The sequence below is a fragment of the Schistocerca piceifrons genome, chromosome 11 (genome assembly GCF_021461385.2).
Source record: "Schistocerca piceifrons isolate TAMUIC-IGC-003096 chromosome 11, iqSchPice1.1, whole genome shotgun sequence".
NCBI lineage: Eukaryota > Metazoa > Arthropoda > Insecta > Orthoptera > Acrididae > Schistocerca > Schistocerca piceifrons.
Genome location: NC_060148.1, coordinates 157,338,073 through 157,360,996, shown reverse-complemented (window position 1 = coordinate 157,360,996; position 22,924 = coordinate 157,338,073). Strand labels below are relative to the sequence as shown.

Here is a 22,924-nt window from a genome sequence, read left to right as displayed (position 1 = left end):
ACAGGTCTTGCGTCTGAGTCTATTGCATAGATATGAGGCATGTACCAAGGAGTTGGGAACTGTGGCAGGCTAGGGATGGACAAGTATATTTCATATGTTGGGTGGGTGGTGGAATATCACTGTGGGAGGGATGGGGAGGATATTTGTCATTTCAGTTTTGACTGTTTCCCGACCTGTCCTAAAATATCCTCACTACTGTCTTCCCCAACCCTCCCATAATGATATCTTGTTGTCCACCAGTCCTAGACAATACTCTTATCCATCACTACTCCTCTCTTGCTCCTAGCCCCTTGCATCAAGGCTTATATCCCTGCAACAGACCCAGAAGCCATATCTACTCCAGTCCTATCACTGGCATTCCCTATTTGATCAAAGACAGCGCCACCTGTGAAAACAACCATACGATCTACCAAATAAGCGGTAACATCTGTGGCACATTCTATGTGGGCACGACCACTAACAAGCTATCTGTTTGCGTGAAAAAGCTACTTTGTAAAAGGGGAGAAAGGGATAATGTGACCAATTTTAGACCTATTTCTAAGCCAACAGTGTTTGCTTAAGTTACTGAAAAGGCTGTGTATGTAAGGATAATTGATCATTTTATTTCACATAATTTGCTATCAAATGTCCAGATCAGTTTTAGAAGCGGTTTAACAACTGAAAATGCTATATTCTCTTTTCTCTGTGAGGTACTGGATGGATTAAACAAATGGTTTCGAGCACTAGCCATCTTTTTTTAATCAACTAAGGTGTTCAGTTGTGTTGATCACAAAATATTGATACAGAAGTTAGACCAGAATTCAGGTAGTAGCTCACAGTTGGTTCACTTCTTCCCCAACCCCTACCCTACTATCCCTCCCACTCCTCAACCTGTGCCGCCTCCTTTTACCTGTCACTCACTTCAGCAGTTGTTGCTCATGTCAAACAGTCACAGTCGGGCCTTAATAGCCACAGGCAGTAGCCGTGTGTGTGTGTGTGTGTGTGTGTGTGTGTGTGTGTGTGTGTGTGTGTGTGTGTGTGTGAGAGAGAGAGAGAGAGAGAGAGAGAGAGAGAGAGAGTTCTACTTCTGAGGAAGGACTTTGTCAGAGATTGTGCATACTTCCAGTGTCCTTTTCATTGTGCCGGCCCACAACTCGATGACTCTTCTACGTTATGAGTAGAAATCTATCCTCTATATTATTGTTCTTACATCCTGGACCTTCCATTGATCAATCAATAATATTTGTAACTATACAAGCTCTCAGGTAATGTAATTACCATTAACAAAAAGTTATATCAAATGAGTATGTGAAGCAACTACCAGACCACATTAAATGAAACAACTGAACACATACACTTGACAGCACAGAAAGTTCCCCACCCCTCAGAATTCTAAGCCTTGTCATATGCATGATTTGACAACACAGGATGCAGACACTGTAAGATGTAGACGTTGTCTTTCACTTGAGTTGTTAGAGTGTTGTACCACTCGTGGTCTAGTGGTAAATGTCATGCAATGTAGATGCAAAGTTGTACGCTCCAGTCTATTCATTCCTTTATTTTTTAACTGCAGTTTGACTGCCTGCTAAAAGTGTGAAGCTGATGAAACCTCAAAGGTAATCTGCTTCACTTTCTAACCACACAGTAATAACAAAAGAGCCTTTGGCTGCATCAAGATCACAACAGTTTATGCTTAAATGTTTCCTCACCCTACATAACCACTGCAACCCAGCTGCTGACCACCAAGCATCTGACAATGGTTGTAGTCCGAACTGATGAATGTGGTGCATCTGCGTTTGGAGTACATTTATGCTCTCACACTGATAAGCATGAAATTATTTATTAGCATAGTTGGATTTTCTGCAGTAAATAACTTTAGTAAACCAAGTGAACATGGAGCTACACAAAAGGTATGAGTGTATTTATCAACTGTAATTTTCTAATTTAAAATTCTAGTATTTGACTTGCAGTTATGAATTGGATTTTTCATAATTTGATCTTTTTAACATTGTTTATGCATTATAAACTAAGTAGCACGAGGAAGATATCTAAAATATGTGACGTACTGTTTGCTGTGGGTTTAACAGAGGGGTGAATGCACCTTGAAGCATTTGTGTGAAGTGTGGAACGATATTAGGAAAACCACATCAGAAAAGCATTTTCTTGTTTCTTTCATTCTGGCATGAATGAATTTCCACATTCATGAAGTTTCAATAATTGACATACGTGATGAACTATTACCATTTAACTTTCGTGCAACATTTGCATTGAACTGCCAAAGTTAAGAAGTCAATAGCAGAAGTACAACATGCCACAATTAACAGCAACAAAAATCAAACTGGTGTCTATTACCGCATTTTGGTTTCAGTGTCATCAGTTCACTCATAGAGCTTCCCTATGCCACAGCTATCAACATTGAGAAGATGCTGTTATAAAAGACATGGCAAATATGGAGGCTCATTCACCTGTCAGTTAACCCCAAAATGAAAAATATGTCTGAAGTGTTAGACCCTTTCCTCTTGCATCTATTTCATAACACTTAAACAATATTTATAAGATTCAACTACACACAATCCAGTTCAAAACTACACATCAAATACTGGAAGTTCAAATAAGAAAATGGCAACTGATAAATATATTCACAATAACCTACACATGTGTAACTGCATGGTGTCCACCCCATTTATCAAAGTTATTTCATGCGGAGAATCAAACTACACAAAGAAACAATTTAAATGCGAGAGCAGCAAGGTGCCAAAAATACGTCGCAATGAGCTCAACTGGTCAGATGGTGGCTGGCATCAAGAGACCAGTGGCAGATGGCTGGTTGCTGCTCTATGGAAAGAAAACTCTCGACTATAATCTATTCCGATCTTGATGCAGCCATGAGCTCTTGCACAGAAGATTAGAAAGTGAAGCAAATTATCCCTGAGTTTCTATCAGACTGATACATTAAGTACACAGCCGAAATGTGGTTAAAAAATAAAAGAATGAGAGGACTTAAACTCTCAACTATGCATCTACATTGCGCGACATTTACTACCAGACACAACACTGTAACAGCTCGAGTGGAAGACAACATTTCCTCCAGACACATACACATACTATAGTGTTGCCAAATTGTGTAGACAGCCAGACTTAGAATTCTTAGAGGACAACTAATTTTTGTGCAGTCAAATGTAAACAATAGGTTTATCTGGGCTTGCCCAACTTATACAATACAGTATTACAGAAAAAGTATTCAGTATCATATTTACAGACTGCAAGAATGAAAGACGTAAGCAAGATATAGACAACAATTTAAAATCCCAATATGTCTGATAATGTTAGTAATTTTCCAAGGTGTTGAGATGCCTCAGATCACCAGTTATTTTGGCAACAGAGAATGTTGCTGTCTTCAGCTGATTTCTGTGGGATGGACTGTTACACAACTGAGTTCACTGGGTAAAAATTTAGTTGTCTATTGTGTTGAAACTAAATGAAACAGCACGCATCTGCAGGATATGTGCAACAAGGAGTGGGAACCAACTGCTGACTGATAACTACCTCAGTATGAAAGCCATCTTGAAATACAAACTGTGGTTGGTTAAGTATCCCATACTGAAGGAAAAAAAAAAAGTTCTTGTCCTGGCAGAGAGTTGACAATGATATGAAGAAAAGTTTGTTTTAGTTATGCTGAATTAAATTTGTGTGAATAGTTCTATTTCTAGATTTGACCAATTCCTTTTTACATGGTGAGTTAATTGTGAGCAAGTTTTACCATGCATTCATACTATTGATTCACCTCAATAGGTAATTAATTCCCTACCTTCAGTGTGGATGTACACTTACATTCAACCTCCAGTGTGAATATAAAATCAGCGAGAAAGTACGGCATGGACAGGGACTGCTGATAGGTGCCACTGGGTGGCTGTGAGAGTCTGCTGGGGAGCACGATGAGATAGTCTGCGTTTTTGCAATAAACACTGTCTCCAGGTGGCATTGTGGTTAATGTGACTGCCTAGTAACCAGAAGATCATGGGTTTGAGTCCCTCTACAGCACACATTTTCACTCACCGCTGCTGACTCTGTGTAAAGTCTCGATGCAGCTAATATCATTAGTCCCTTCCCTTTCTCTGCCTTCCTCTCCCTCCAACTACAATTGCTGTCATAGCTGCGGATTCAGTGTGGTGTGTGTTCTTCCAGAAATGTCCAAAACAATAGACACCATACTCATATAATAACTGAAAGTACTTCCTCAGGCTTCACTACTTCGGAAAAACCAGAAGAAGAAGAAAATGAATGTTATATTTTTAGGTAATGCCTGCTGAAATGGTTATCAGGGGGATGACACACAATCCCCATGTGTGACATTTTCTTTATTTTACACTGACAGTACCATATTAAGTGGTGTTGGCCATTATGACATATTTTTTGTTTTAGGAGATTTCCTTCTGGCAGCACACAGTCCACCTGGTTTCACTTTGAATGATCTTCTGTTTATGTGGTTTGTTGTTCTTCAGTATTCTAGTGAGACAGTACTTAATCTTAACATCTACATTTGTCAAACCATTGGTCATACTTACATAACCAGTTGATATTACCATTCACAGGCTTAGTAGTTGTAGCTGACAAGCTATGGAAGAAATACATTTGTGCAGATGTTTCAGCTGTTGATCTGCACCTCCCCCAACATGCTGTGGTTGTCCACAACAAAGTCTCCATAACTATTGTTGTCCTCCCCAACCACGCCATCTGCACAGCAGCTATGGTCTAGGTTATTTTGTGTGCACTGAGCAAGACTTCAGGAAGTATTGTAAGCTATTAGAACAAAGGTGACTGACTTGTTTATCCAATGAACCTTCAGTACCTTCAAAACCACCATAAGGGCGACTCTTCAAATTATGGACCAATTTCATACACTTTCCTGCTTAAGGAAGTACCAAGATCATTGTGAAATGTAGAAGAGACCATTCTCACCTAAGGGAAGAATGCAGTTTTCAACATGTGATTTGATCACATAGTGTAAATATTTGAACAAACTATCTGTTGAGGATATAAATCATACATAAGCTTCAGCATATACACATGTAAGAAATAAGCATTTCAATCTAGGTTCAATGCTTCAATGAGGGGTATTCAAAGGAACATTAATTGCTGTGTATCAAATGAAAAGTATACAAACAGCTTTAAGGTATTACAAACAATGTCTGAAATTTATTTAATCATCCTGTCAGATGCAGTAGTCTTCTTACACTGTCAAAATGTAAGCTTATGACAAAGCAAGCTGGGATCTTCTTACTTCCTCTTGTTTTGTTATCTGCCTCCTTAAATTCATTTCTGTTTTTTAATTTTTGACTAATTACCATCAAAATATGTAAGTATAATCTGAAATTTCATAAAAGAGGAAGGTTGGGCCTCAGTTTTAAAGAATATAGCACAAGATCTAAATTTGTGCTCCGTTTTGTGTATGTAATTGATTTTCTAATTTATTTTGACAATTTATTGTTAATATCTTTTGTTATAGGATGAAATCAGTAATTGTTTTGTGGCTTAGATTCTATTGCTGACTTACAAACAAATATAAATTCTGTACTAATTATACACATTTGGAAAAAGAATCACTAGGATTCTTGAAGTATTTATTTGGCTTTATTTGAAAATATATTAACAAATCCAGCTCTTCATTAATTCCAAAGTAATTAACAGGTTTGTAAAAAGTATTGTTTCTATATCTATATCTGTTAATTTCATCATTTAAACAAATAATTCGGCTTAACCCCTGTGCAGAACAAACTGTTAAAAAGAACCAATTTTTCAATGTATTCAGTTAATTTAATGATTTATGTTTTAATTGTAACTTCTGCAACTTAAACACTGAACAATGTGTAGTTTCAGTGCCTATTACTGAGATGATGTATAAAGGGCCAATTTTTGGTCCCGAGACAATCAGTCCACAGGCGATTTTCAGACGAGAAACCTGTGCTGGTTAGGTCAACAACAATGCATCAACGTAACTGTGAAATACGTGTAATAGGTCATGTGTTGAAACAATGACAGTGTTTATTCAATATGTAGCATATTATTCTGCAATAACCGTGTGATCAGGTTTTTACTGCTCATAGGTGTTCAACAGTAAACTACGGTAGCAGTATGCTGATGTTTGCCTGAATACTATTAATGAGGTTCATCGAAAGTTAAACAATAGTGCACTGGCCATATTAACTGTGTTTATTGGCAGGTCGTGAACAGTGAAAGTAAAGAACTAGGAATGCAACTGTGCACCTGTTGGCTACATTATTTACAGTAGTCAGTGTTGAAATTCCACTCCCCACTTTTCAGTCAGTAACACAACGCAGTATGTTGACACCAAGGACCATCAACAAACAAATAAAGCAGGTGAACATCATGTATGGTTCCCTTCTGGGTGATGATTATTGTAACTGGGCACAATAAACTAGGACTCACGAACTATGAACACTATCTCAAGAACAGTTTACAATACAGTGATTATAACAAAGGAAGTGCAACAGCAAATCAGCGAATGGGTTTCATGGCCACAGTATGAGAGCAGTCAATCAGCTAGTGGGTTCTATGGAAGCAGCCATTGAGTACAGGAGCAGCAAATCAGCACGCACATAGACGCAGCTGTGCAGACGATGAATCGAGATGATGATTACTGCTGCTGCAACTGCAGCAGCAGCAGCCGCAGAAGACGAGTGAATAAGAATAAGGTAATTTCATAAAAAAGTCATTTTATATTAAATTATGCATAATGAGTGGCCTTAACGAACAAGACAGTGTGATGAGAGAGAAGAGACAATGGGGAACTGGTTCTGTAAATGACATGCACGTAACTTTGAATGATGGGGACGAAAGCCCTATTGTAGATGAAACGATAAAAGCGACATGTACACTGTATGATGATGGAAGTGAAATGGATGAAAACAGTACTGAAGTGGATGAAATCATTAAGGTTAAGGGAGAGTAGTGAAAGTCAGCGAGGGCAACAGGTTAGGGCAGACGAAAAATTGGAATGAATGTTAAAAGAAATTGTGAGTAGTATGTGTACGAAAGAAGACATTATTAAGGTGGAAAAGAAAACTCATAGCATTAGAACTGACATGGTCAGCTTCAAGGATGAATTGGAGAAATAAATTAAAAAGGAGATTAAGGTAGTCAACTCTAATCTTTCAGAATTAAATAAGAAGGTTGAGGAAGTAGCTAACGATTGTGATGAAAAGATAAAGAAAGTAGCACATAACACTAATGATAAATTAACATTAATGAGTAGTAAATGTGTAGAAGACAGAAAGAAGCTTTGTGATGACTATATTAGGAGGCTGCAGGTTTCCAAAAAACAGCTTAAAGATGAAATCAAAGCAGCCAGGAAATTTTGTGCTGAAAACAGGGTTAAACTTGAACCAAATCAATCAGATTAAAAATGATTTAGAAACAGAAGTGGAAACCAAGTGTGCAGTAGAGGTAGAGGAAAAACTGGTAAAAGTAAATCATAATGTAGATTCCAAATTGGCTGATATGGAAAAAAAGATGGAAGAAATACAAAATCTAAAGTATAGAATATGTAGTGTCCCAAACAGAACTTCATTTGTTAGTTGTAACAAATTTAATAGTTTTGAACCATATGTTCAAGTGCATCCATAGGATCTCATTAGAAAATTTAATAATTTGCTTGAAGCATGCAATCACAAGGAGAAAATGTCATTTGTGAAAGATTTTTTAAAAGGGGTAGCTCACGGGTGGGCAGCTCATGTAGCTGATAGTTGTACTTCAGGCATAGTCCATAACAATACAGGCAGGGTAGGAAAAAATGTTACCTTCATAGTCTCAGATGTTATTGAATTTAGTTTATATTTCTGCTCCAAGATACAGCCCTCCAAAAATGACACTGTGCATACCATTTTGAAGATGTGACTTTTTGATAAAATTTTAAAATTCTGTATCTCTGGAACATCTCTAGATATTTTATTGATTTTTTTAATTGAAAGCTAATTGCTTTATGATTACAAAGAAATCCTCCATTTGGACTTATCTGACAAAGTAATTTTACTATAGCATTCTGAACTTTTTTATTTAATTTATGGAATTTTTTTTTTCAGAAATTCCAATCTGTAAAATTTTGATTTTTTTTTCTGTTGATTAGTACCATATTATTTTACATTCCCTGAAAAGGGGAGCCTCCACTTTTCAGTTGAACAGGTTTCACAAACAATTGAAATTTTTGCCATATATAAAGCATGTTTTACCATCACATTATCACATAACAGGCTCATAAAAATCAAAAACTACCCTTATTTAACAAAATTTTAGTAGTTTGAAAGATGAGTAAGAGACACATTTTTCAAGCATTTTAAATGATTCCAAAACGTATGTGAAAGGTCCAAAGACTAAAAAGTTTCAATTTATATAACTTATGTGTACTCTGTTTTGTACCGAAATTAGCCAGTTAATGAACTAAAAATGTGTTCCAGTACTTTAGTATCTTCCTTTAATATAGAGTGATGCCTTCCTGTTGAACCAATAGGAACTGGAGCACTTGAGAACATTGTGAACAGAAGGTGAGCACTGATGGCATTGTTGCTGTCCTTCAGCTGGACACTTACATCCAGCAACTGGTCCATGTGGTAGCATAAATTTCACTACAATTTCGTTTAACTCATAACTAGTGTCAATAAATCTCTGCAATCCCAGTCACACACACATGCCACAAACATCCCCCTTCTCAGGTTGTGAATCTGAATATTATCCTACTGTTTCTGAGGTGTTGGCTGAATGAATTAAATGTCTTCTTTCTTGCTCTTTAAAGTGAGTCCAAAAATGTCTCTTCTGAATTTCTTTCACAGGAGTAATTTTTTTGGCCAATTCTTCTTTTTTCTGCTCACAGAATTCTTCGATTTCCTCTTTGGACAAAAGAATGAGGGCTGCGGATGTGTAAGATTTCACAACTCTCATAAAATCCTAAGCATTCTGTATCGCAGCTATGTTTGGAATGTAAAGATTATGTTTTGGAGCATGGTGCTTCGTCAGGCCTCCTACAACATCACAAGGCCCCTTCCCATGACCAGTAGCACTGTGTACCCAATCAGTTGGCAATATTGACTTACTCAATTCAAACAGCTGGTAACAATTTTTAAAATGATTAGGAGTACCATCAGAAATAATAACGATCTTGTCTGCCCCTGTTTGCAGTTGAAGAATTTTCTGCACTGCTAGCAAAGCATGTGCTGAGTCATGTCCTGTGTCATCACTTATAGCTGCAACACTTGTGGTCTTGTTTTGAAAATATGTCCCTCCTGTAAAAATTGAAATCTGGTCATTACACCAATGGTACCCTTGTTTTATGTTACAGACTACTAATGAGTTCACACGCCTAACAGAGGTGTCATATGTCATGTGCTCCAGTAAGTTCTTCAAAATTACCACACAAAGTTCAAAATTCATGCCGTACACACATAAATAGACATCTCTAGGTGGGTTGGAACTACCCACTTAAGTCATAGTGCATAAAATTTTGATCTTCCGATATGTGAAGTTGTATTATTGATCTTATAAATTGCAAAAGTTTCTTTAATACTGTAAGTCATGTACCACTACACTTTCACAACTTTTTGACCTTCACCTGTTAGTGTTATAGTGTCTTTTTTGTTGGCACTCTGACAAGAAGAGTCCCATTTATCTTCCAGATAAAATGACTGCACTATAAGAACCTGAGCTGCTTCTACAGGATGACAATAATAGGGATCTGGTCTTCCTAAGATTCCTTTTACAGACTTCACATTTCTTGATTTGTCTACCATGTACTTTGATACTGATGGAAAGTGGTTCAAATTTGTTTTCTTTAAAAATGTCTATGGAATAATAGTTAAAACTTGCGCCTTTTCACTGTAGGATGCACAGTATACAACAGCTGAATTGATATTTGTGAAAAATTCCTGGCTAGAGGTGCAAGAGGGCTTTGATTCATTTTCTTCTGAATTTCTACTTTCGAGAGTATGGTCAGTTTTGCTGTAGTGTATTCATCCATAGCTTTAGTAATTTTTCTGCACTTTCTTGATGCATAGAGCTGCTGATTCGACTTCACTGACCACGGTTTCTTAACAGGACAAACATCTACCTCTGTAGTTGACTGATTCAGGGTATTTAATTTCTCCTTTACTGATGCAAAATTTGCATCATCTGCACCATGGGAGGCTTCACATTGTTCTGATACTATCATTGTTGTTATTCTGTCAAAACATATATAACACAAAAAGTCATCGCTGGAAACATCTTTACTTTGAAACAGAGTCTTCAAATGAGAACACTTATTCCCAACCTGAACAAAGTCTACTTTTTCTGTTTGTCTTATATTTAACTCTTTTATGAATATCCAAATAGTCAGCACACTTCACTCTCCGGTGGCCCCAGTCAAAAGACATTTCAAACAGTCAATTTCAAAAAACACGCTGCAACTGTATCGACTGGCAAATTCCTCATGAAAACACAAAATGCACTGGATGGTCTCAGATTTCTTAGAAGCCTCTTCAGTAAACAAATTAGCACTGAGCAACTACAATACAGAAACCTGCAATGAACACCCACAACAAAGAAACTGACAAAAAACTACCACCAAGTGTAAGAAATATCTTCAACAATGAAAGTGAAAAGAAGTAAATGCAAAAAAGAAAGTGATAAAAAATAACTGCAACAAAGACAATAGAAATAAACATTGTAACAAAGAAATTAGTAAGAAACAACTTCAGTGGAGTCATATATTACGCATGAAAGTTGAAAAAAAAAAGATTTTTTTAAATAAAACCTGTCCAACTTAAAAGTGGAAGCTATCCTTTACAGAGAGTACTACATAGTACTAATCAACCAAAAAAATCTAACTTTTCTGGATTAGCATTTTTGAAAAAAAAAAAAAAAATCCGAAAATTATTAAAAAAATAAAATTCAAAAGGCGACAGTAAAAGAACTTTGGCAGATATGTCCAAATGGAGGACATCATTGTAATCATAAAGCAATTATCTTTTAAATTAAAAAAAACTCTTAAAATATCTAGAACAGTTACAGAGATAAAGCGTTTCAAAAATTTTTCCTAAATTCGCATCTTCGAAATGGTGTTCGCAGTCTCATCTTCGGAGGCCTGTATTTCGGGGCAGGAATTTTTTTTTGAAGAAAACAAAAAATTATAGGTTTTTTACTTACTCCTGAATTTTAACAGATGCTAAATTCAATAACATCTGAGCCTATGAAGCGATACAGATCATGCCTTCATGGCACAGCTTTGAAAAACCAATTCTATACGAATATTGGTCCAAAGAGAAGCAGCAGAGAATTTTGAGTGAATTTTGTGGAGGAGAGAGATTTGCCTCTAGGAAGGGTACTATGAAAGGATTCTGTCAGCTTTGGATAAAAAAAACTGAAATGTTTGGGTTTAGAAACTAAGTTGCCTCAGAAAGTTAGAGAATTGCTCGTACCTGCCCCTACAGGTAATATTAGTGATATCTGAGTCATATTGATAAAGTGGAGAGGGTGAAGCCCTCAGTGGAAGATCGTAGGAGGAATTTTGATGACAATAATCAATTAGGGAGAGAATTTCAGGTAAATTGGATGAACAGGCCCAATTACAGTAGAAATTTAAGGAATGGTTGGGTGGAAGATAGCCAGAATGGACACAGAAATAGTAGGAGAAATTCAGGTAAAAGAAATGGAGCAGATTATTTTAATTCTGGATCAAACCATTTAAACTATATAATGCTCCAGTTTTGGCTTGCACTAGAGCAGGTAGTGATGAAGAACCATGTGTATATAAATGTTCTGTAATCACAGGTAAGGGTAATGTAAATGATAGTAGTAAGATAAGTGTAATTTCTAATTCTAGTGAGATGTTGAATGATGGTGTGGGTAGCAATGTTTATCCCATAAAAGTAGAGGAGGAATGTACTATAATAAAATAAGGGATGAAACACAGTGTGTTGCTATTGCCCAGGATGTCCAAAGTGTCCAGACAGATGGTAAATTTTTAAGAGAACATAAGGAATTCAGGTGTATTGCTTTATGGTCTAATACTGGAAACAATAATCAACTAATAAGCCAAGTATTTGATGACAATCAAAGTGACAGTGGGTCTGATTCTGACAGCAGCTGTAATGATGATAGCAGTGACGAATTCAGTAGTGACAAGGATGAGGTATTTAAATTTATAATTGATAATGATGACAATGTGTTACACAAAGAAAGAATAAGGGAAGATAATGTTAGGTGTAATGAAGAGTTGGAGTTTGAGAGTGGTAATGAGGAAGAAACCATGCTATTTGTCATTTGACTGTGTCTGGTAATTAATTTGGTAATCTGGATTATAGTCTTTCCAGGCAAAGGATTAAAGAGGATTTGTTGTATGAAGAAGATCAAATGGTAAGTAAAAAGGAAGTGTGGCACCCTGTAACAAAAGCAAGTGATGGTAAGTGTTTACTGGACAATGGTAGCGATTTGAAAGGCATCTCACAGGCATTTTTTGAAGCTATTAAGAACACAGAGGGTATAGTGGTGATGCATGTTTCTGGAATAAGAATTATTGGTGCTACTGGTAAGCTACCAAAGTGTGCTAAACAAGAGGTATTATTAACTGTGAAATATGTGTAACAGGTCATATGTTAAAACAATGACAGTGGTTATTCAATATGTAGCATATTATTCTGCTGTGACCAGTTTTCTACTGCTAATAGATGTTTGACAGTAAACTATGGTAGCAGTATGCTGATGTTTGCCTGCGAGCTATTAACGAGGCTTATCAAAAGTTAAACAATAGCGCACTGGCTATATTAACTGTGTATATTGTGGGGTTGTGAACAGTGAAAGTAAAGAACTGGGAACACAATTGTGCACCTGTCGGCTACATTATTTACAGTAGTCAGTGTTGAAATTCCACCGCCCATTTTTCAGCCAGTATCACAACACAGTACGTCAACACTGAGGACCATCAGTGAAGAAATACAGTAGGCAAACGTTGCAAGCTGACACATTCATTTCCTGCTGGTACAAACCCATTCAAAAAAATATGCTTGTTCTTCATTTCACTAGATTAGATTGCCTTAGATACACTGTTCAATGTATAGATCAATAGTGAAGAGGTCCTAACGGATGTAAAGTATGTCAGAACACAAAGAAACAAGCAAAAACAATTTTCAAACCAGCCCATGATTGATTAGAAATTCACTTAGAATACCACTCCAAAAGTACCACCACGCTTTGTAGCCTACTGGATCCCTTTAATAGAGCCTGCCCTTTATGTACCAGCTGTTTGTTATTATCAGTACTAGTTATATATATGTGTGTGAAATGTGTTCCAGAACAACTGGGATATACTAATAAAATCTTCTAGGTTTCCAGAGCGGGACAAACAAGAGTTAAAACTCAAGTTTTCAAAGATAATCACCATCTTCTTCATCTGGGGATGTGCCCATATGACATCTAAAGCATTCAGTGTGAGCGTAGGCCATGTTACACGGAGCAGACACAATGTCGTATTCAGCAGTACTGCCTGGAGCACATCAGCTCTGGGGCAGAGAGACAAATTGGCAGTCACTGAGCACAGTTTGGAAGAAAGCTGCATGTTGTATTCTGAATGAGCAAGAGTGCTTTGTAATGCATTGTAGTTTGGGACAGCATGATAAAGGAATCCATCAAATTTAGGGCTAATAACGGCCTCAGAAACAGAGATGGTGGCTATTAACAAAGTTCTGCTTTGGACCTGTTACTGGCCATAACACACTGTGAGCACTCAGAGCTGAGAGATATCTGTACAATGTGCTAGTTGGTATCTGACTGAACATGCTGGGATTCAAGTACACTCCCTCATCTGCTCCAATCTGTGCTGGGTCAAAGGCAAGGACAACTCTACTCACTGCAGTACCTGTATAAGATCAAGCAAGATGACATTTCAACACTTTACCATAAGACGATGGTAGCGACACTCATCGAACTGTCGCATCTGGAAACCCGAGAACTTTATATTAGTTCAACACACAAGAAAGATGACGATGTTTTACATATATATGTTGGCACCAATGACATTTATTTGGTTTTACTATTTTGTCATGTATTTGGTATAATATGTGGTTCTTTAATACAGGATGTCATAATCCCTTCAGGTCAAAATAATACCAACAGTAAAGGACACTAAAATGAGTATTTTGAGAAAAGAAACAAATGGTTGGAAGTGTGTATTTCAGGTAGGATAAGGTCTTGAATGTACAACATTTTTGAAGTAAATGTGTGTAAACTGCTTATGCTTAGTAGTAAAGCAACTGCCTTCAAACTGACAACCGTAACACTATCTTGAAAAATAATACACTATTGCCTACACTCTCTTCACAGAGGAGTTGACTAATTGTAAAAGGTATAACATTTCTCATTACAACAAACTAAAGACGTGCATTTAATGTATGATGTTGCAGCATGCAGTGCCCAGAAAGACATACAAATGTAGCGAGAAAAGATTCATAGTACATATCTTGTCAACTGGAAAAAAATTATCATCACAGACAGAAAATTACAAGAAATTGGATTATTCATGCCACAGACAGTCGGCAAATGTTCTCAACAAAGATTTGTTTACAGAGTAGAATTTGAAGAGATGGTGTTGGATCCTGTGACAGGACATTAATCAAGAACTAGGGTCATTCCATTTCAAATGTATCAGATTTAAAGATGGTCCTCACTTGACCATTTCTGAATCCAATGGCTTTTTTGGAGTAGGTTCAACGATGTCTTGGATGAACATGTACACAGTTTCAGCTTGGTATTTCTTTTCGTTCCAGTTCTTCAGCTTCTCATAGACAGGGGTCTCAGTTTCCACAACCTACATGCATGCCAGAACATTAACTGGATAACATTCATGAAAGGTGCTCTTAGCTTATAAGATCCTGCTCTTCTATACTAAACAATATTTTGTGCTCAATAAGAATACATTACTAATTACATGGAGAGCTGCACCAAACCAGTCTCAGGACTGAAGACAACAACAACAACAACAACAACTAATTACATCCTTAAATACAGAGTTGGCTAGAAAAATGTATACACACTTTAAGGAACTATGGTTACTGTACATGTTCAAAATGTTCACCGTTGGCGGCTATGCACATAACAGAATGACGAGCAGTCGCCGCAACTACATCAGCCAATGTTGCAGTGGAGATCGCTGCACATGTTGCTGTAATCTCCTGGAAAAGTACCTTCAGCATGTGTGGCTTCCTTTGATAGACGTTATCTTTCACACTTCCCCACAAGTAAAAGTCCATAGATGTTAGATCTGACGACCGTGGAGGGAACTTCATGGGCCTCTTCATCCAATACAATGCCCCGGAAAATTGTCATACAGGAAAGCTCATGCGGCTAGGTGGTGCACCATCCTGTTGGTAGAAGACCTCTTCATCAGCTCTATAAAATGCAGGTATATCTGGTAAAATTGATGTGCATAACATTTCCAGGTACACTTCACCAGTGACAGTAGCAACAAAGAAAAAGGGTCCTACAAAGATCCTAGATGATAGTCCACACCGCACATGAACCCCTAGTAGATTAACTGCTTTATCCACTTAAACATGCAGACTTTCTGGTGCCCAGTACACACTGTTATGCCGATTCATGGTTCCCTTAAGTTTAAATTGTGCCACCACTCCACACTACCTTCATCACAAATTGTTTGTCATCAGTTACCAATTGCTGATAGGTTTCAAAAAATTGCATTCAGTGATCAGGATCATCATTAATCATGTGCAGTAATTGTGGAGTGTCAACTTTCCATTTTGCAACTTTCAGAATTCAATGTACACTTGTACTGCTAACCCCCACTTCACGTGCACATTGCGTAGCAGACTTCTGTGGAGAATTAACAAACGCCAACAAAGCAGGACTTGTAGCTGTATGCTGTCTTCCTGATCTTCCTTTGTGAATATCACAATTTGTTCCATGCAATTAAAACTTGACAATGATGCTTTTAATTGCTAACTGGGTTGGTGGTTCTGTTTCCAACTACCGCCTCCACTGATGTCGCACTTCAAACTTGAAAACAATTTCACAATAAATCTTCATTGCTCAAATGTCATGTGTGTTTTATCAATACTGAGATGAATGTGCTAACATCTGTTGAGCCAAAGAATATACTACAACACACTCATAACTCAAATGGAACAACAATATTGATGTCATGATAGAGCCTGACAAAAGAGTGTATAGATTTTTCTGGCAGACTCTGTACATATGTTGACAGCTGTAAAACTTCAAAAATAGTAGAAAATTCACTTTGCATCTATGAGAGTCCCACTTTAATCAGCCGTAATTCAAAATTTAATGGGCGGATTCAGCCAAGAATTGGTAATATTATGCACAACCATGCTGTCTTCTTGTGCCTTTCTGCAATAGCCTCAGTTCCTCTCAAAGAAAATATATGCACTTGACAGTTTAATGAAAATATTTTGGGTGCCAAATTTTGGATAATTATGGAGGTCTATATCTCAGCTTTCTTTGATCTTTTTTGTCTTGCTGTCCCTGCAAAGTGCAGAACAATTCCAACATTTCAGGTTGGACATTTGTCCTAGTTTGTACTAGCATTTTTGTGTTTTACATTTAGGAATCTTAAGTTTTTGAAGTCACGTTACTGTTTTAAGCAATAAAATAACTCTTTTAATTCTAACAAATACAGTTTTCAGATATACATACTAAATTGTCTGCAAAATAATAAATAAAACTAATGCATTTCAACATTTTCTGCAATTCTTTCCTTGGGAACATAAATCATTCTAGTTGACTTCATGCAGTGTCTGGCATAATGAGCAAGGTTCCCTGTAGTTTGTACACTGAAACTCTTCCTGCAGTACATCTCGTACGCTACCACTTTCACTAACAACCAAAAGACACACCTCTCGTTCTTTCTATTGCTTCCAACATACTTCCTCATACATGTCACTGTAATCTATAAGATTAATTAGCCTGGGATCACTGGCTTTAACTTACAATTAATAGAATTTTGTGCCACTCTCTTTTCTTTGCCTGTACTACAAACCAATGCTTTGATAGTATTTGGGAAATTTGGAAATTCATCACTTAAACATTTAACAAGAAACTCCATATTTGCATGGTACCTTCAGGTACAGATATTATGTGGCATTTTAGATGTCAGTAAAACATTAGTGGGTATAGGATACAAAACTTATGTTTTTTCACCACAGCTGTTAAATGTGGAAATTCAGATTTAAAAAGTTCATATGCTTCCATTACTGTTGTCAACATTATTCATTGCTGCACCTTATACTTTTTTTGGTAATTATATCTCTATGAACCAAACAATCTCTCTTTCCTGAAAGATTTCTTGAGAAAAAAGTTTGGACTTTTGAAATAAGTCCTTTAGTATAAATTTTACGCCCATGCAGTGGTATTTCCATTCTGGAAGAAGAAGAAGCACCTTCAGTTTCTGGTTACTGTGATAACAGCTTCTTCACCACAGCACTTCTTTTATTGGGGCTCTTAGGCAATGCTTCTTTGTCCACTGACTGCCTTTCCTAGTGAACTTGCTGGCTTGTACGGTTGAACTAATGAGTTACCGGACTGTTCTTTCTTCCTCATTCTAAAGCTTTGTTTTTGTTCTCTCTTTTGCTTTCTTTAATTTATGAAGTGCTAGATTGTCATTCACTGTTTTTCTTATCATTTGGTTTCTTTTCTTATCACGCTTCTTTTTGTTTGCTAGATGTAGCTGACATGCGTCCTCATTGTTCTTCAACTTTTCTCTGAACTTTTGGACTCTAGTCTTTGATGCCATTACTGCTATGTATTGTAATTTGAAATTTAGTTAAAAATATCTATTATTATTTTATTTGGCAAAATAAGTGCCCAAAACATGTACCTTCATTCTAAAACAATATTCTTCTTAACCCATTTTCTGACAAAGCTTCAAACATTGGAGAGAATACAGTGCGTAAAGTCCCACCCATAAAATGCAAATGTTATTCTTAACATACTTTAATTTTACCAGCTGAATCCTACATGCAAACTAGCTTGCTTACACAGTGTTCTCTTGTACAAATTAATGATGTTCGGTGTTACGGGTGGGACAATTCATATTGAAATTAAAATTAATTAATTTTGAAACAAAACTCATATCAAATGAACTTGTAATGCAGAAATATACTTCTTTTTGACTTGGTTTTTAAGAATCTGTCTTGTGCTCTCAAGAATGGCCCACTGGACTACAAACGGGGTTGCAATAATACACTGTTCTAGTGTTTTGTTCAGCAGAGAAAAGGAAATAACGGATGGTCAAATTTGTGTGTTCTACAATGAATGTTTTGTAAAGGGCTAATTACAGTATAAAATATGTACTTTCAGCTTTAATTTGCCCAGTTTTGAAACTTGTATTTCAATAAATATATTTTCAATGAAGTGTCCCTGTTTTTCTGGACTTGTTCAGCAGTCTTTCAGCTTCAGCAGCGGACCCTTGTCTGCTTACAGCTGTAAAACCTTGTTCAAAGTTGTAGGTTTTCATAAAGAGTGTATATGCTCAAATGCAGCATTAATTAATGAGTAAATAGAAAGTAAAATGAGAGAAAACAGCTTTTAAGCCACAAAAATACAAGTGTAGTTATGTACAATCAACTTCAAGCAATAAGCAGCAATAAAACAAATGAAAATCCAGAGAGAGACAGAACTTTAAACACACTGTATGACTGGAATAATGTCTTTGCACTTCAGACTAAATAAATTGCAAATGCCGTCTCATTTAGATTCTGAACAAGTATATTGCCTTCCTGATGCTATTGATGGTGCTTTTGATTTTAAATATGTGATGATCCGGAATCCATTAAGTACCTTAAGTAGATGGACAATGGAAGGAATGGACGTAGCCACTGGGATGCAAAAAGCTGATGAGTGCTGGAATTTCTTCACTGACTTTAAACACTTTGACTTTGAATACTACAAAATCATTCTAACATCTGTTTCCCCTAATATTGTTTACAACAATGGGCTTGAACTGTTGATTTTCTCTTATCCTAGCAACTCTGTGGACTTCAACAAACCTTTCTTGATCAAATTCAATTTCTTTAATTTCTTTCTCTGTAATGTAAGACAAGATGATGCTTGAAATGTTTTCCTTGAATTTAAATAGATCAAGACTACAGTGTAATCTATCACTTTGTTAAAGTAATGTATTGTACAGGGTATGTAGGACTGATGAATGATGACCATCAACTACTGGAGCACATTTATTTAAAGTAGTTTGGATAGTGGGACATTCATGTTGACCACTGGGTTTTTCTGCATGTGTATATTGACTGAATGGTGAGGTAGACTATGTTGCTACTGGACAGAGCAACACTGGAAGTGGCTTCCATTTGGCCACACTTGCTGTTCTCAATGTTTTCTCTGTGCAGCAGATCCCTGCTTCAGATATGTGCCAGGCTCCTAGGATGAAGACACATGTGATAATGCATCAGACATACACAGAACCAAGAAATGCTATGGACTGTAACGTGGTTTGTTGCAAATGATGTTGAAACATACTAGCCAAGCAAACAGAACAGCTTGATATCTTTCCTGTGTGTAAAAAGCTATAATAATATATGTGGTTTACAGAAGAAGAAAATTCTCTCATGTAGTAGTGTGCACAGTAGTAGTCTGTTGTTGAGTCTTCAGCACTCAGCAGCATGCCAAAAAGGAGACACAGTCAGTAATACAAGGCATACAGGGTACAGCTGGACACTGATTTGGAGATGGGTGGTGAGATGGGGGGGAGATGGGGGGGGGGGGGCAGTTTATGCAGGTAATGAGCAAAAGGTGTTTTGACAACAGTAGCTAATGTACTGCCCTCATCAGAGAAAATTGTCATGTAAGTAACCAGGAAAAATTGCATTTGTGCTGAATGCCTCACAGAATGGCGAATCTGCAAAAATTTGTTAAGATACTTGAAAGAAATTAGTATTTTTGTCATAATGAGTTCCAGTAGAAAAGGACACTGTCCATGAAAATGTGGTCAACTGTGAAGGTTACTCAATGCAGCAATCATTAATAATACTTTATTCAAGAAAAGTTTATGAAGAATTGAGCTGTTGATGAGAAAACTTTATAGACTTCTCAGTGATACAGAAAGAACAGAAGGAATTTAGTTGTCAATACAAGAATATTAAGTTACTCAACAATAATTACAACACAGAATAAAATACATGTCTACAATCCAGAAGATCGAGAATTCGAGCCGGTGGCTGTTTTCTAGTCTTCAGTTCCTTGTCATCACACGCCAGTTAACTGCAGTTACATTGGTGGCATATCAAACACCAGAGTTGGCCACTGCTACAGCAATTTCTATTGTAGCCTTCCCACCATGACACTCCCACTTCGCACTGGCAGTTCGCCATGCCTAGAGCCACTGAAAGTCGTAAGTGAGCTGTATTTGAATCAAAATAACGTGCCTTCAAGTGGTACTATGTGTTGTGAGAAATTTGAAGTCAGTGGCTGGCCAAAAAGTTGAGTGTTATTGGGCTTAGAATACTGAGTCAACAGACAACTCATTAGCGTTTTTACATTAATAAATTTTAGGCAACAAATGGTGGAAGACGACTGAGGATTTAAGTGCAAAAGTAGATATCACAAATATCACAAATGGTAGCCTCCTACAGCATATTCAGAAATCTCACGAAGAGGAAAAAAAAAGGAGATAAATACAAAAATAACTAACTTGCTAACATTTTACCCACTTTACAAGAGTAGTTAAGTACTAAGATAAACGAACTATGTGATCTTGTAAGAAATGTTGGTTTTGAACAATTAAAGGAGGTAGGTCAGAATGTAAAACATATATGAAAGAATTAACTAAACAAATGTTTACAAAAGTAAAAGAACAATTCTTAAGACACGCATATGTGGTTACATGTGTTAGAGCAGGGTAAAAATTTGGACATAGCTTTACCAGCTCCACTTTCCGAACTTTGGAGGCATGAGTAAGTGAATTAATTACTCAAAAGGTACAAGAAATAACAGATTTATCAGTCAGTACACTATGGTTCACAGTTGATTTAGGAAAAACAGAAGAGGAACTAGGTAAGCTCTGGGATGGACTTAATAAAACCAGAGATAAATTAAGTAAATGGAAATTTTATGAAAGCAATCGCCTTTCACCAGAACTATCAGAAGAATTTAATTTAGATGGAGAAGATTTAAGATTTATTTACACTCTCAACCTAGGAGGTGTTGCTAGTATTTCATCTTTAGGGCATCATAAAACACTACTGACACAATGTCTCTCACATGGCCTGGTGTAGTATTATTTAGTTAATAAGAGTATACAAGCATTTTATTTACACTGGTATTAATTATAGCCACACTACTTATTTATTTATCTGTTATTTAAAAATACCAGGTGACAAGAAAAGTGGAACTCAGAATATTGGGGACAGATTAACAAACTATGCAAGGAAGAGATTGCACCAATAATAATCAAGACCCTCTTGAACGGAAAAGGAGCCTCTACAATATCGACACTGTAAAGAAGAATATTACATAAAAACGAAGTACTAGGCTGGACGAACAACTGCTTGCCACATTCTGGGATTCTTATATACCCTACAGATATTGCAAGTATCTTCAGATTTCGTACAAACAGTAGCTCAAGTAGCATTTACTGGTCTCAAATAGATTACTAATTGGTATGAAGATCATTAGGCCACTTGCTGTACTTTATGTTTTCCCTGTGCAGCAGATTCCCACCTCAGAGTTGTGACAGGCTCCTTGGAAGAAGACATTCTTGACAGTGCTTAAAAAAGTCATGGAGCAAAAGAAAAATGATAGTAGGGTGTGTTCTAATCTGTAACTCTGCTCATTGCAAATGTTGTCAAAATGTGCTTATCGAGCAGACAGAATTATTTGAAGTCTTTCTTGTGTGTAAAAAGCATTACAATGTTTGTCGTTTACAAAAGAAGAAATTTCTCTCATTTAGTAGGGTGCACAGAAGCAGCCTGCTGTAGAGTTTCCAGCACTCAGCAAAAATGAAAAGGCAGTGATATGAAGCATACACGGTATACCCAGATGTCAATTTGGGAGAGGGGGGGGGGGGGGGAGGGGGACAGCAGGGGGAGCGGTAGAGAGAGAGAGAGAGAGAGAGAGAGAGAGAGAGAGAGAGAATGGTAGCTTGTCAGACCATGACTTTTTTGTATTTATTTTCTTTTTTAAAGAACCAGTTTCTCTATTAACTCTTCTACAGTTGATTGATGCATCTCTACAACATTCTTATTAGTATAAACCCCTGTTTGTACTGTATAATTTCTTCTGGGTCATATTTTTTTAAAAACATGAACTGAATAAGATTCTAGGTCAGGTTATACAGGACATGGTTCACAATATTGCAGCATGCATTCTTTGATTCCAAATGGCACACAGTTTTTTTGATTAATTCCTCATAGTTACCATCCTTGATAGCTGCCGCAGCCAACACCAGTTGGCCATTTTGATGTATTACACATACATGAACTGAGTGTACCAGCCAGGATTAGGGAGAAAATAAAAATGGGTTTAAAAAATGAAAGAAAAGTAGTTGAAATTTGATTTTATTGCTTTCTTTTCAGATTGATGATTAAACAATTCAATATAAATTCCTATTATTACTCTATTGAAAACAATAACCCATTCTTACAACTATTTTATTAGTGCCTCTTTTCATGCCCTGCCAGCAATGCACCTGAAAGAATCTTGTCCATCTGCCAGTTCATTTGGGCAAAATTAATAAAAAATTTAGGAGACAAAAGAACTGAGAAATTAGTGAAGATCTACAAATTTCTGCATGCTTCCAAAAAGTAGTTAATAGTACTTTACTCTCATGACAATTCTACATCAAGTTAGTTTCTTTTTGCTGGGAGTGTAAATGTTATTTTAGTTGCATTTCTTAAATTGCAAGAAAAGTTAAAACACAATATTA

The 22,924-nt window shown here is 36.7% G+C and overlaps 1 protein-coding gene across 1 annotated transcript in view; it reads right to left on the bottom strand.

Annotated features, from left to right (window-relative positions):
* Nucleotides 1-22,924, bottom strand: part of LOC124719849 — a 259,540-nt gene that overhangs the window by 225,495 nt on the left and 11,121 nt on the right. The window contains exon 2 of the mRNA XM_047245034.1: nucleotides 15,201-15,377. The gene's annotated coding sequence lies outside the window, so the exon portion shown is untranslated. The remainder of the gene's footprint in view (nucleotides 1-15,200; nucleotides 15,378-22,924) is intronic.